Below are 17081 nucleotides of genomic sequence, written 5' to 3' on the forward strand. Positions count from 1 at the left end.
TTGATCCAGAATCTTCATCTGACCTACGACCAGGTCTGAACCTTCTATGATACATGGAGACACAGTCACACTAGAGAGATTGTTGTGAAACATCAGTCCATGGAAGATCTCCCGTGTCAGGATCCCCAAGAGTACCCGTTAAAAATACTGATTACCAGGCACCCTCTCTCAATTCTATTGGATCAACAGCTTTAGGTCTGAAACCCAGGAATCTGCATCTCAAGCAAGGACTCCAGGTGGTGGTTTCAAAAGAGTTCCAGGTTTGGAAACTCTTTGCCTAGACTAGAGAAACTGGATGATAAATACTCCAAGGAATCCCATCTCAGATAAGTTTTTGCCCCTGCTCTATATGAGGGCATTGCTACAGGTGAGGAGCAAACTCACTCATTTCCGTAGTTTGCCTTTTCTTTTCATGTCCACTACTGGACGTGCACAATAACCATGGGAGGAGAGTTTCCAGACCGGTAAGGATGAGCCATTGTCAGAGCAGAATGCACTCATTGGGACCAGCATTTCTGACTTTTCCATTAGCTGAGCCAATGCAACTCCCTCCTCTCCATGCCTTGCTCTGGGGCTGCAAGCACACTTATTGGCTTTCACCAGAGCAGGGTCACTTGACTTGTTGTACATAGATAGCACTGCCTGAGAACTCCAGTGTGAATTTGAATATTTCTGTGATATTCCATTGTTTTAGATTCAGATTTCTGGAACAATACCACTGCAGCCATGTGGTGTCCTGGAAAGCCATATCACCCCATTCAAGGTTGCCTGTCAGAAGTTATAGGGTGCTAATGGGTGTTCAAGTGACTGAGGCACAATATACCCACATGACTGTTCTTTGAAAAGTTGCCTCTTGGTACGCCCCCGAGGCAGGTGTGTTTTCTAATTTCCAAGTTGCTCTGGATGCAATTAGAGGCCATTAAGATATTAGCATCTCCCCAAGATGATATCATATGTTTCAAAAAGTGGCCATTGCTCATTCAGTTAGAGCTTTAGGCTATTGCTGCTTCCAATTGCCCCAGCTGGTCAGGCAAGAGCCTCTCCATCATCCCCCACCCCATCCCACCCCCACTTCAGCAGGTAGTCCTGTACTAAGTACTTGGCAAGTGCACTAAGGTCTATGAATATTGAGATGGTTAGTTTATTGTGCCAGCTTGGCTGATAAAACACATGTGGGATTAATTGAAGGGCAGAGAGATAAATGGCTCAGTGAGCCTCGCCTTTCTTATCTCTCGCTCTTTGATCATCGGACCAGTGTGGGGCTGCCTTGCTTGTCCTGTGCTTCAATTTGCAAGCTACACTACCTGTGGGACACCTAACCTGTGGAGTGTGTTGCTATAATTTGAGGTTCCTTTAAGACCTGGGCTTTGCCACACAATTGGAATTTACATCTCTTGAGCTGGGGACTGACTGTTGGTGACCTGCCTTAATGGTTGGCTTCTGGTGCCCAGAGAATCTGAATCCCTCTACAGAGGACTACCTGGCGGCCCTCAAGACTTGAAGGACTGCCAGTGCCTCACAACTGTCTAACACGTGTGAATTATACTGAGCCATTTGTACTGCTTTATAATGTAACTGTTTCTTTCCTGTGCTATCTATCTATATAACTGCTTTATAATTTAACTGTTTATTTCTTGTGTTATCTATCTATCTATCTATCTATCTATCTATCTATCTATCTATCATCTAAATTATTAGCAATCTGGTTTTGTCTCTCTAGAGAACCCTGTCTAACACATTTTGGTACCAGGAGTGCTTTTAGGGAAATAAAATCATAAATATGGGCTTCTTAAATTGGCTCTCCAGCCTGGTCTTAACACTAGTAATGCTACTTCAACACCCCAAAGCATGGATGAGTCTGCTACTCTTACTAATCCATGGTGTGAAATAGCAAAAACAATAGCTAAAGTAGCCCCACTGATAGATGAGGTGCTGGTTAAAGGAGGGGCTCTGAGTGATCGTATGTTTGATATTTTCCAGGAGTTTTGTAAGGATGACAAATGCAGGGAAGCTGGTTGGCTGGTCCTTCTTACAATGGAAAGTATGATTCAGGAGAGGGATGACCTTAGAGCCTCGGAAGCGCGCCTCAGGTGCAGACTAACGGATTTGAAAACTTCCATCTGTGTGCTACAAGGGAGAGCCTTCTCTCCTCTAGTAAAAGAGCTGACATTGCTGAGAACCAGGTCCAGAGTCTCACTATGCGAGTGACTGAATTACAACGGTCACTCCCTGCTTTTCACAGGCTTCATTCTTATTTCTCTCTATATGGCTCAGGTGTTTGGCCCTCTGCAGAATGATCACATCAGCGATAACTGAGTTTGAGATGATTAGGTCTCATCCGTTTTTAGAATGATCAATTTGGAATCTGTGATATTTTCAAATATACAACATGGTAGTTGGTTCCATCTAAAGCAGCGGTTCTCAACCTGTGGATCGCGACCCCTTTGGGGGGGTGTCGAACGACCCTTTCACAGGGGTCTCCTGACTCATAACAGTAGCAAAATTACAGTGATGAAGTAGCAACAAAAATAATTTTATGGTTGGGGGTGGGGTCACCACCACATGAGGAACTGTATGAAATGGTGGAGGCATTAGGAAGTTTGAGGACCGCTGGTCTAAAGAATCCCCATTAACAGTCCAATCAGGGCTAATTTCTGATTAGTGGAACCACAATAATTTTATCAGTCAACTGAATAAATGACAGAATATAGAACGTGTTTGACAGACTTGAGAGAGTTTTATAACATTTCCTTGCCCGGGTGTCTCCTTTACAATAGTTATTGTGAACAAAAAATGGCTCCACTTAAGACTTTCAGGTCAGCTCATGTGAAATTTGTCGTGTTTAGTTTTCGTTCCTAGCTTGCTAGTGATGTTGGTCGCAACACACAGTGTCTCTGTGCATACCAGAGCGAAGCCCGAGCTGGCCCCGCAGCATCCTCAGTCATTGACACGCTGGGGCTCACTACTGCCGCCACTCTTCAGCTGAGCCCAGAGATGGCTTCCTGCTTTTTAACTGACACTCGGCCAAGCATGATGTCCTCCTTTAGGCTTTGGTTCCTCCAGATAACATGCCCAAAGAACTGTTCCGGCTCCTTCCAAGACATTATTGGTCATTTTTCTGGAAGTCCCTGGTACTCAAATCCCACCTGAGTCAAAAGGCTCATGGAAAAATTCTGTTATGTTTTAATTTCATTTTCTTCCAAGAATTTTTGAAGCCTCCTCATATAATTCTTTTAGCTAGATGGTAATGCCAAGTCATTGAAGTCTTAATAAAAGCTCATTGAATCTTGGTAGGTGTCTGTTACTCTTCCCCATCCCCAGGGCTGGGATAACTGTAGGTGAATATCGGGAATTTAAAACGTCACACTTGTGAAGGACACGAATGCTGCTTTATGGAACTTTGGGGAAGCAAAAAGAGGGTTTGCTTCCCAGTGGAGTCCGCTTATTTAACCAGCCACTTTCGAAGTCAGCCAACGGGAGCACTCAAGTTGTACCGCTCCCACAGATCAGGGTTGGGAAATTATGGTGCTGAGTCAGAGATAGGGAAGACCGAGAGCAAGTTGCTTCCCTCTTCCAAAAGCGCAGGCTCTCAGAATCCATGATCATTTGTTGCTTATACCACCAGCAGGACCTTAATGAGGCTCTCCATTCAGCCTCTGCCCAAGGCTGGGTTGTAAGAAAGCTAGGAGGGAGCATGGAATAGCTGCAGATACTCAGGGGGCTGATAAAGGAGCGTGCTTTTCATTTCTATGGTCCCTGAAGCTTCCAGTAACAGCATCAGTTGGGATTATCTTTGGCTGTATGTAATAGAAAACTTGAAATAGGAGTGGTGTAAACAAAGGCATTTTGCTATCTTGTATAAAAGACGTCCAGATTGGGATGGGTCAGGGTGGGTGGGTGATGGGTTCCTGCAGTCATCCGGGGCTCGGTTCTTCTCTTTTTCTATCTGGCCATTCTCAGCCTTGGCCTTTCATCCTCCAGGCGACCTCCGAGTGGCTGCTGGCGTGCCAGTCATCACCCAGCCTTCTAGGCTGCAGGAAAGAAAGGCCAGAGAAGCACAAAAAGTGGGCTTACTTTCTAGCTGAGTCAGCTGAATTAACCAGTCTTCCTAGAAATCCCACACAACAGTTGGTCAATACTTAAGTCAATGGCCACATCTCCCAGTATAAGAGCTGAGAACGGCTTTTAAAAAACTGGGCATATGCCCCATGGGGATGATTTATAATATTCCCCAATTCCAGGTTAATAATGTCTCTAAAGTGGACCAGGCATGTTTATACACCACAGGTACAGAGATAGATTTTGAGTTCACACTTAACTGTAGCCCTAATTTAAGAACAATTATTTCTTATAACATGACTGCTTGATACTTGCCCTCATGAAGAAATCCTGGAAGATATGGGTGCTATAACCAAGTGTGGGAAACAAATCAGATGGTGCCTGGAAGAATAGTGTCTGCAGTCTTAAATACTTGACTTTAAATAGGCAGCTAAGTGAGGTGTCAGCGAGATCCACAAAGAAGAAGCACATCAGGTTCTGTGATCCAAGGATTGTAAAGAATACAATTCGAGACCAAAAGAGAGAACTGTAGGAAAGCTTAAGTTCTGAGCACTCAGTTTGTAGAAGGCTATGGATGACAGTGCGTGCTAGTTCCATAATTTGATGTCACCTTGAAGATAAATAAAGGCATAGGGGTGGTGTTCCACCTGTCAGTCAGGTCACAGGCTGATGGTGCTTCCTTGTGGGCATGGCCTTCACATAAGGAGGGCCCTGGGAATACCCCCACCTCCACACTTCTCCCTCTGCCTTCACCTTCCTGCTGACTGACCCTGGTTGTGGCAAGAGCCCTGTAATATTACCACCAGCATTGGAAGTACGTGACTTTTGTACCCACCGGTCGGTGAGCTTCCTGCATTCTGCATCATTGCCTGTGGCTGCGTGAGTCTGAAGAGGGACTGATGGACTAGTATCAGATTTATGGACTTGAGTTGGTCTGGGCTGGGATGTGTTCTTGATATGCAATTACTTCTTGATTATAAGGCTCTTTCTTGCACATATTTGAGTGTCACCTGGTCTAACACACATCCAAAACCCAAAACCCATTAGCTGAGTCTCCACAGGGATTAAGCCTTGAGAGTATCCCCTCTGACCATTGACCAGCCATTGAACAGCCTTACTGCCAGACAGTGTTCCTTGGAAAATGGATTCATGCCGAAGTTGTTAGGTTTCAATTTGCCACCTTATCATTTGCTCTCCTTTTGGACTCAACTTAAATTTGTTTTTCTTATTTTCTGCTTTCTTTTGGGTTGAGGATTTTTCTTCGTTTTATTTTGTTATGGCTGCTAGCTTTTAAAAGTGCTTTTCTTTATATAGAGCCCAGGAAAGGACTCCAGAGCGATGGTAACAGATCAATGGGTTCTTAGGGAATGGCCAGGGAGGCTGGGGGTGAAGGAAGACTCATTAGGCAGCTAATGAGTCCTAGAATGAAAAAATGCCCTAAAATGGATTGTGGGGATGATTGCACACATATTTTTAATATGTTTAAACCATTGAATTGTATGGTTTGTGAATTTTATGTCAATAAAACTATTAAAATAATCTGGGCATAAGTTAGGTTTGAGTGAAAGAAGGACTTTAGCTAGTTTACCTGACTTAATGGCTCTCAGCGAACCCTTTACAGTCACAGCATCACAAGTTTTACTGTTTCAGCCTTCTCTCCACATGATGTCATCAGGAACCCCCAAGACACATTGCATGATGGGGGTGAAGAGTGGCCGTGGAGAGACAAGCTCAGAGAGAATAGTAATTATTAATAAGAAAGCACCCCAATTTATTTTTTCTTATTCTTGCCTCAGCCCCTGGGAGCTGGGGGAATATGCCCAGGGCACTACTTATCTGGGACAAACAAAATACTTGAGAGACACCAGTCCTCTGGGGAGAAGACCTTGCCTTTGGGACCTCCAAGACACAGTTTAGGAATCATTAGCAAGAGAATGGTACTCAGTCCCCAGGTGAAGGCGCAGAGAGGCCTGGGTAGGATCGACCTCACCCTTTCCAGCCACTCTCTCAGCCTGTTGAAAGCCCAGTGGAGTCTGGGAAAGCTAGTGGACAGAACAGCTTGTTAGGATGTGGGATAGAATGGAACTGGAACGAGAAGCAGAAGATGGTCAAACTCTGGTTCCCAACATTAACAAACAAACAAATAAACCAGAAATTTACTTCATTTAGTTCTGAAGACTTTTCTGATCTGGAGTGCCTTGTGGGATTAACTAGAGATCTCTGGTTGTGCAATGGGCTGAGCATTGGACTGCTAACCACAAGGTTTACAGTTCAAACCCACCAGCTATTCTTGGGAAAAGGATGATGCAGTTCATTTCTACAAAATGTAGTCCTGGAAACCCTAATGAACCTTACACTGTCCTATAGGGTTGCTGTGATCAGGATAGACCTGAGGGCAGTGGGTTTGGCTTTGCTGATGGGAGTAGCTGTGTGTATTTATGTGCACCTGTGCGCGTGAGTGTCTTTATTTAGCGGGAAGTTTCATGTCTTTCTCAACCAAACTCACTGCCCTCGAGTCAATTCTGGCTCATAGTGACCCTATAGAACAGAGAGAACTGTCTGAGACTGTAACTCCTCTTTCTCCAGACTGATGATTTTGAACGGCTGACCCTGTGGCTAGCAGCCTAAAGGGTAACCACTAGACTGCCAGGGCTCCTTTCCTGTTCTTGGTGGTGGTGTTAGTTATTGATGAGTCAGTTCTGACCCCTGGTAACCTCAGGTAAGCAGAATAGAACTGCTCAATAAGTTTAAAAAATTTATTTAAATTTTTAATATTATTTGCTCTATTGTACTGTTTGGGTAGTTTTCCTTCTGTAGAAGCTCTCTTTAAGTCTTTTAAAAACAAGTTTTTGGCATATAATTCACATATCATACTATTCAATAGTTCAGTCACATCAAGAAGAGTTGTGCAATCATCACCACAATCCGTTTTGGAACATTTTCTTTGTCCTGGGACTCGTCGTTAGTACCTCTCCGTGTCCTCCCAACCTCTCCTGCCATGGGAGAAAGACAGGGCTTTCTACTCATCTAAGCACGTAGAGTCCTGGAACTCAGAAGGGCAGGTCTGCCCTCTCCTGTAAGGGTTTCTGTAAGTCGGCATTGACTTGATGGCAGCCAGTTTGTGCTTTTTGTTTGTCCCTCTTGCCATGACCCCGGGGAACCGTTATTCCAGTTAGTATTTCTATAGATTTACCTATCTTAGGTTCCATATACAGAAAAGCATAAACAGCAACAACAAAACAATGAAAAAACCTACATCATCAGGTGTGTCTTCTGAGGTACCCGGGTGCATTTGATCCCCCAATCTTTTAGCGAATAATGGAGCACTTAGTCATTTGAGCCATCTGGGGTCTTCTCCCAGAGGCATTCATTATTAAATGAAAATGGATGGCCATTGTGCCAGATGTAAAACCGTCCCGAGAGCAAATAAGTCAAAATGGCCAATTGCGTCAGGTACAAACCTTGACAAACAATAAGAGTTTTCAAAATTTTCCAATGGCAGTCTTTTCCAAAGAGATCAACTTGCTGGTTAAAAATGTTTCCAACTCATCAGGTGTGATACTTAGGTTTTATGTCAACTTGAGTGATCCAGGACTCTCCCATGATGTATCTACCATAGTTGGTCAACTCCATGAAAGGATCTTCTGTGAAGCAGTCAAGCAGTTGTGGGGAGAATCATTCTTTCACAGTCATTGAGTCAATTCTGACTCATACTGACCCTATAAGCCAGGGAGAACTGCCATTGTGGATTTCAGAGATTGTAACTCTTCATGGTAGTAGAACGCTTCATGGTTCTCCAGTAGAACAGCTGGTGGTTTCAAAATGCTGAGCTTGTGGTTAGCAGCCCAACTTATAACCACTATGCCACCGGGGGTGGGGGGGGTGGGGGGAAGAATAAAGTAGATTAATAGATTCAATCTGGTTCCAACCTTAAAATCTTTGAGGGACGTGTCATTAGGATGTGGCCTACGTTTAGTATAAATTGAGGGTGTGGAGCTAGCTGGCTTCTACTGCTGGATTTGGACTCTTTCCCTGGTTGTCGACCTCCTGTTATAGTGCTTGCCAGTCACAGGAGCCATCGGCAGATCACTGACCTTGGATTCGTTCAGTTCAACACCCTGCAGGTTGTGGTCTTCCAGCTTCATCTTCCTGCTTCCTGTTTGTTCGTCAGTGCCTACAGCTACAGGAGTCAGGAGAAGCCTCCAGCTTACATCTGACCCATGGACTTGAACTGGACTGGACTTACCCACTTATAGAAGGGTGAACCATTTCTTGATATAAGTTACTTTCTATAGAGATACACATACAAGTGTCACTAGTTTTCTTTTCTAGAGAACCTAGACTAACTCACCAAGCTAGACACCACCAGTTCCCATCAGACAACTATATTTTTGAAGCCAATGCCAGAAAGCCTCCGCTCTGTAGAAGCCTCCCTTCAATTAAAGTTGCAAACAACTTCTCGCCTCAATAAACCCTGTTAAGTCTAATTGGCTCATTGATCAAGTTTTTCCGTGTTGACAGACAGGTCAATAAACCTTTGAGACATGTTTTGTTCTGGGAAGAGCATTTTTGAAAGGAAGAGGGTAATGGAATTTTGGAGAATCATGGAATTGGAGGAGAAAACTCAATGGTTTGTCAAAATTTGGATTAGGCACAATCATTATGGCATGCCTCTCTCATCTTGGTTGAATGGGGAGGAGTTGGAGCTTGGAAGTTGCTGAGGAGGGATTTGGCAAATTTTGCTGGAAACATCACAATCTCTGTGGTAGTTATATAATGTCAATTTGAGACTTAATATGAAGGGGTGGAGTTTAGCGTTAGCCTGTCAATCAGGTTGCAGCTTGGTGACCTCATTTGGAGGCTTTAGGAGATAAATAGCTTGCTGGAGGTGGGGCACACACTCACTCCCTTCGAGACATGTTTGCCGACAAGACACATGGAGCTACATTAGAGCCTTGGAGCTGAAGGAGCCACGTGGAGACCCCTATCAGCACTGGGATGCCTCTACTGCCACTGGATCCACAAGGCTTCCCACCCACTGGCCTGTGATCTTCCTGCATTCAGCATCATTATATGTGTTTAGTGAGTCTGAAGAGAATTTATAGATTGGTATCGGACATATGGGCTAATATCAGACTTATGGACTTGAACTGGACTGGGCTGGGATATTGATGAGAGCCTAACAGAACTACCTTGCAAGATGTTGAACTACCTTGTAAGACATTGAGCCACCTTACAAGATGTAAACACAAGAAACTCCATCTTTAAGAAGAAATAAAGAGTGACATTTAGGCCTGGCTCCCAAATTGAGCCATTGCCAAGGACCAACAGATGGTCAAAAGAACCACCCCAGAAAGACTGGGGAACCCTGATAAAGCTTGGCTGGACGCTGCAGAATGTCCAGAATGACGTCAAGAAGCCAGCCAAACTGCCTATATAAACCCGGGTAGAGACACTGACTTTTGAGAGAGCTAGGAACCAAGGAGACATCAACTCCTGCTCTCTCCAACTCTACCCGGGGTGAGTACACTGATGAAGGCAATACTTATTTGGACTATGATGCTGAAAAAATAATGTAGTCTGTTGTCCCCATTCTTGATATTTGTTTCAAGTGATATTATAGTATAAGTTAACATTAGGATGATTAGGTTGTTTGATGTGTGTTTGCAGGGAATAAACTGAACATTCAAAAATGTCAAAGAGCATTGAGTAATTATTGATCGTGCCATTCGTGACATATTGGTGCAGTCGGTTACGGTAAATCGAACCAAGCAATCAGTCCTCACTAGGACCAAGACGGACGGGATGTGACGATGTGACCCACCGAGGGAAGGGGCCTCTGACACGGAAAGGTAGCTGGTGGTTGCATTCCATCCATAAGACGACTGATTCCAGTGGCACCGATACCCAAGCTGAGCAAAGGCCACTCCAGGCTCAGAGGACCAGCAAACTCATACGAGAACATAGGATCCCCAAAAGTGGCGCCGCAGTAGGGGTTTATACTTCCAGCCTAGTACTAAGAGGAGCCGGAATTAACTGCCTTTCCCCCAAAGGGGTGCAACGATAAGGACAGTTTCTTGTGCCTGTGGTTGTGGACCCAGTCAATGAGGTACTTCATAGAAGCAAAAATTAATTCCTACAATTATATGACTAGACACCACCAAACAATCTGACATTACTATATTAGTATTTGAGGAAACTACAGAAGTGGTTGTGGATCCAAAATTTTTACAGTAATGTTTTCAATGTTTAAGAAAGAAAAAACCCAAGACCTGCCTCTAGGCAGTCCATGGGGCGAAGTCAAGCAGGCCCTGAAAGATAAGCAAGCATACAAACCCAGAAATTTGGAAATAGACTTGGGAAACCCCAGAAATGTGAAGCCTGTTATTGAAAGGGCTGACCCCAAATAAGTCCCGCCTATTTTATTGCAGGCTTGTGACCAATTACATAATGATCTACAAAAAGGTAAGACTTTAGTCACACAACACGTGCAAAAATTGAGCCTCAGTGATAACAATCCATTTAAGGATACCATTCCAGTGGAAACCATCACTCCTACAGAATCTAAGGAAAGCAACCCAAGGACGGTCACAAAGGTGAAGAAAAACCTGGACCGGTGGGGAAATCCAACAAGACAGGAAGAAAGGTTAACAGAAGTGTCAGAATACACCATTCAGGATTATGTCAACATGAGGCAGGACTTAGCCCAGAAAGGTAAAACAGATGTAGCTTGCCTTGTCGCCCTATGGGATAAAGGAGCAAGCACGATACTGCTTGCTGGGAGAGAATCATTGAACATCATTTCAATTTGTGAGAATCATGAGGTACAAGACACTTTGAGGAGAGATTGTGAAAATCACTTGTACAACGTGGGTTCTCTATAGTCCTGGGTGAGCCTGACCTCCCATACGGTAGAGTCCTATATAGATGTGTCACAGTATACCAAGAAATTGAGGTGGCATACTCCCAAAGAAGGGACCCAAGTGTTGAGGAAGCTAGCACTGTTAAAATGATGTATAACAATTCTATACAAACTCCTACAGCGACCTCTGCCGATGATGGCATAAAACGGGGTTTCCTCACAGGTGCACCTGAGAACATGAAATTAATCTACGCTTCTGCCTTGCAAGGATGCAGAACAGTGGGAGAAACGATGAGAGTGCTGCAGCTACAAAAGACCTAGGCCCAGGACAGCTGAAACTGTCATTTTGGGCCCAGAGAACAATGCCACCGGTGGGAATTCAGAGGGGTGGTCCTCAGAAAACCCCACGATTTAAGCCCATATAAAATACTCTGCCACCACGAAAGCCACCCAATCTTGGTAATGGACCCGGGCCCTACAATAATTTCAGGAAGCCTCCACCTCCAAAAAATGGGGAAGGCCCCCAGGGGAAACCCTGGGGAAACAAGGGGGCAGGGGGTTCAAGGGTTCTGAACTGGCCAATCAGCACCCTGGAGATCCTCAAATCCAAATCGTCAAGGTTACAGATCAAATCAGAAGCCAAGGAGATAAAGTGGGCTTTGCAGAATAACACACTTTATCCGAGAAATAAGCCCTGTGTGAACTGGGTATTTCTGGACAATAGACCATACATAAATTTAAACTACATAATAGGGGGAAAGGAATATTTGGATAAATTTCTCATTGACATAGGTTCCCAAAGTAGCACAATAAGTTAGAGGGTCAAAGGAAATACTCAAGTGGATATTAGAGGAATTACAGGAAATGTCATATTATTGTTTTATACCAGACATAATCTGGAAAATATACAACAAAGACATAAAAGGACAAGTAGCTAGAGGCATAGGACTACCAAATATTGTAGGAATGGATGTCATACCTAAAATATTCCCAGATTGGATTAAAAATAAAAGGATTAAAGAAGTTACAGTCATGTTAAGTGATGCAAAAACTACCTCTGTTGTAATCCCAAAACCTCAAGGCTTGGTCTGAGTCAAATAATACCCATTAAAAGGGGGCCACAGTGAGATCACACAGAAAATAAAAGATTTATAAAAAGAAGGCATATTAAAACAACATACCACATTTAAATATAATTCTTCCATTTGGCCAGTTAAGCAACCAAGTGGATAGTATAGGCTAACTATAGTTTTTAAACAGTTAAATGAAAAATCACCTAAAAATGATAAGTAATTTACCCGACTCATTGGGAAATAATAAATTTATTATCAGCAGAAAAGAATAAATATTACGCAGCAATAGACATGTCTGCTATGTTCTTTGTCCCACCCCCAGCAAAGGAATGCCAGGAATACACTTTCTTTACCTGGGAAGGCAAACAATATAAATTTTTAAGATTTCCACAGGGGTACTTACCAGCCCCGCAATCATTCACACCACACTGGCCTCCCACATACCAACATTGAAAAATGACTTTAAAATATATCGCTATATAGACAACATATTATTGATAAATGGGCACATAGAAGATTTAAAGGAGGATTTGGCTCAGCTAGTTAACACTTGAAGGAATAAAGGATGGACAATACATGAAGATAAAACACAGCAACCTGACACCAGTGTAAAATTTTTAGGTATAGAATGGAATAGTACAGGACACAAGGTACCTACCTGACACATTTTTAGAAAAAATGGATACTATACCCGAGCCAAAGAACAAAAAAGAATGCCCAGAAATTAACAGGAATATTTTGATATTGGAAAACACTCATCCACTTTTTACAATGGTTGTTGAAACCAATGTTTAAAGTCACTAGAAAGAGTGACAGTTCTCTTTGCTCCATCCCCCAATGAAAACTGTCACTCCAGGCAACAAATGTACAATTGGACATTTATATGTGGTGTGACCTTGAAGAAACTCACATTACCCCAATTATGTTGAAGAGCAAATTTGCATCCACTCATAAATCTAACATGGCGTTACCCTGTCATGATGAGAGGCCCACAATTAAATTAGCCTATATTGACTCTTCTCCAAGTTGCAAAATTGAGATTTTCAGTGGTGGAACACATGGGGTTTCAGAATTATTTTAAAAGACTTAAGGTCAATGATCACATCAATATCCCCCTGTTGCTATATGACGGAGTACAGTGGATGAATGAAATTTGGACAATTAGACATAACAAACTCGGTGAAAGGGAAATTAATATTGTCCATTTGGGTTAAACCTATTTCTTGGGATAAATGTCACATATCTAGCAACAGCATCGGACCATGAAAAATATACAGAGGTTGTTTCAATCAAGCACATTGCCTAATAACAGAACATTACAGGAAAGAATAGACTAATGGCAATATGAACCCATCGCCATTCGCTTCCACAGCACCAGCCATTCTGCCTATCTTTGACCAGCCAAAGTTAGTCTATGTTAAACCTGCATTGCTTAGAATCCAATATAAATTTAATATTAAGGATCTCAAGATAAGAAATTGTATTCCTTGGTGTACACCACATGCAAGTGCTATCCAAGTGCCTGAAATCCCCCCACACTCGTTACCACGGGGACGTAGGAAACTACTATCACTAGGCATGATGGCAGGTGTGGTTTTTGGCATTGCAAATTTGTCATGGGACGCTGCCCCAGAAGCAGAAATTCAGGATATACAGATCAAACTGTCCAATCTGGAACACATAAAAGGCGGTATTCTAAATTTATGGAAAACCATACATGACTTGTCTGGACTGTTGACATCCTCGCATGAAAAAGCGAAAACTGCTGTTGCAAATCTCCAACAAGAAATTAGTAACATACAACTTTCCCTGAAAAACCAAGGTGAAGTCAATGAAATACCAGCTCCTGCTGTGAAGCCCTTCAAGTTGAAAACCAGATGTAGCTATTTGCAACAATTGACTACTTCCTGAAATGATATTAGAAATCTGGTGATTTTAAAATCCTGATTCTCCACTAAAAGTAATATGAAAGTAAAATTGGATATCACACAACCTAGTGGATGTGACTCATCGGCAGCCTACCTTAGACTTTGAAGCCAAACCCATACCTTATAAGACAGGAAACACCTGGCTTTCATATAAAGATACAAAAATATATATTGGTGGACTTATTATTGATAAAGGGTAATTTCATGTATGGAATGAAGAAACATTAATCACACACCAGGACATACAACATCCTTTACACATGACAACAGCTTACAACACTGACAGACCGTGGGGTATCAAAATCTCGAACACTTCCAGTGGCTTTGCTGTAACAGCAAACTTACAGACTACCATCATATTGCTAGAAAGCATACATGGCTGGATTGCATGGACAGCTGCTTGTTATTGCACAATGTTGTTAAAATCACTATAGTCAATACTTCCATTCTTACTTGGACCCCGCATGTGTTATCTGAACACATTATTCCCAATATTGATTATATGCCTATTAATAACATCTTAGTTCCAAAGGTTCTGGGTTCTGACCAAATTCAGGCCCCAGATGCTTTACAAAAAGAAATGAATACCTTGGTCTGACACATGTCCTATGATCTTAAAGATGCTAAAACCCATAACCACATTTTGGGGACTAAATGCTTTCTAGGTAACACCCCACAACTCTCTGACTGTGACTGGGCAACTGCTTGGAAGAAGTTGTTCTTCCCAAATCAATACACCTGTAAAGGTAATGTTGGTGACCTGTTTAGATCTTTGCTAATTCAAAGTAAGATAAGCTTTTGGAATCTTTTTTCCAATTTTAGTTACTGGATTTTTGCCTCTTCTCTTAATATATTTGTTATTATATATCTTTTCATTTTATTTGTGCTCCTATACTATTATTAAGATGTTTTGATTCCCAAAAGCATTCCTGATCATCACACTTCCTGGAAGCAGGGCGTGGATATGACCAGAGAATCATAGCCCCTTGCAAGACATTGAGCCACCTTACAAGATGTAAACACAAGAAACTCCATCTTTAAGAAGAAATAAAGAGTGAATTTAGGCCTGGCTCCCAAATTGAGCCATTGCCAAGGACCAACAGATGGTCAAAAGAACCACCCCAGAGAGACTGGGGAGCCCTGATAAAGCTTGGCTGGACGCCGCAGAATTTCCAGAATGACGTCAAGAAGCCGGTCAAACTGTCTATATAAACCCGGGTAGAGACAGGGACTTTTCAGAGAGCTAGGAACCAAGGAGACATCAACTCCTGCTCTCTCCAACTCTACCCGGGATGAGTATACCGATGAAGGCAATGCTTATTGGGACTGTGATGCTGAAATAATAATGTAGTGTGTTGCCTCTATTCTTGATATTTGTTTAAAGTGATATCATAATATAAGTTACTATTAGGATTGTTAGATTGTTTGATGTGTGTTTGCAGTGACTAAACCGAGCACTTGAAAATGTCAAAAAAGCATTGAGTAATTGATTATTGATTGCGCCACTTGTGACAGTTACTTTCTCAACATTCAATTGCTTTTGTATATAAAGCTCTTTCTGATACACATATGAGGGTCTGTGATTTTGTTTCTCCAGTCTACCTGGACCAACACAATCTCTGAAAAGGGCAGGAATTCAGAACGAGTCCTTAGCTCTGTGGAACGTTAGTGAGCTATAATGAAGGGCCTGGCGATCCCCGAGCAAGATGAGCTGTAGAGATTAGCGTATGATCGCTAAGACAACGTTCCTCAGAAAGGTAGGGCCGCTTCACTGGGTGCTTGGTTTCTACTCAAGGATGACTGCAGGTGAGAGAAGCTTCTGGAACCCCTGTGAGAGTCGCAGCCACCTGAGCGTGGGTGTGGCATCAGGAAAATGAGCGGTGTGTAACGTGGGTTCTGACTTTGGGGCCTGGGCTGAAACTGCTGAGTGAGGGGTGCCCGCCACAGCCGAGCATGCGAGGGCCTGAGGGCAGCCTGCAGACGTCGTTTAAAGCATGCCTTTCCTGATGATGGTTTATTTCTGCTGTCGATTCCAACTCAGTGACCCCACGTGACAGAGAGTTTCCTTGGCTGGAGGCTTCTCGGAAGCAGATCGCTCCGTCTTTTGTCTTGTGGTGCCTCCAGGCAGGTTTGAACTGCCAACCTTTTGGTTAGCAGCTGAGCACATAACCACTGTGTCCCCAGGCTTTCTTTGTAGAGTCCTTATCAATGGAGCTGTGGTGCTGACAGTCACGATCGTCCGAGGATTACATCAAGCAGATGGCTTCTTCTGCTCTTACAGGATGATGACTGTCTTAGATACGAAGACAAAGACTTCTTTCTTTTCTGTTTTTCCAATCCCTCCCACATGTGTCGGGCAGGGCAGGCACTCCCAGAATTGGTAGAGACAATCTTCAGTGCTGCTGGGCACTTCACATAGGGGAATGAGATGTTTGGTTTGGTTTTTAAAAAAGGTGTGCATAGTTTCATTAAGGTCGTGTCTTTGTAAGATTATGTTTCCTGGGGAGAAATATTTCCTTTGCATATTTTTAGACTTCACTCTTCTAGAGTCCCTGGGTGGTACACATGGTTAAGCATGTGGTTTTCAAACTGGACAAGCTTGCTGCGGGTCCACCTAAACACCGGCACTTGTCTTCTACACTTGGTGCTGTTTAAGAACAGTTCACTGTCTTGAGGTTGGACTAAACCCAACAGGCCACGACCATTGAGTCGAGTCTGACCCTCCGTGAGCCTGTGCATGGTTTCTCAAATGGTAAATCTCTACGGCAGCAGACAGCGTCATCTGTCTCCCGTGAAGCATCTGACCTTTGCCTTCGCAGCCCAAGGCTTACCCAACAGTGTCACTAGGACTCCTCAAGGTTGCACTACTAGGTGCTAATCATGACGGCCAACATTTATTGAACACGAACTATGTGCCCAGCTTGGTAATAAGCCCTATACATGAAGTATTGAGTGTCATCTTTACAATAAGCCTACGAGGCAAGTGTTGCATGGATATAAACTTAACACAGCATAAAGTCCACTAGTTTAAAGTGTACAATTCAATATCTTTTAAGAGAATAGAATTGTGCATCGATTACCACAATCTCATTTCAGAACATTTTTGTCATCTCCCAAAGAAATCTTCTACCCATTAACAGTCCCTTCCATCTCCCTCCT

Source organism: Echinops telfairi, unplaced genomic scaffold (genome assembly GCF_000313985.2).
Source record: "Echinops telfairi isolate 266 unplaced genomic scaffold, ASM31398v2 ScPeMD7_7424;HRSCAF=8462, whole genome shotgun sequence".
NCBI lineage: Eukaryota > Metazoa > Chordata > Mammalia > Afrosoricida > Tenrecidae > Echinops > Echinops telfairi.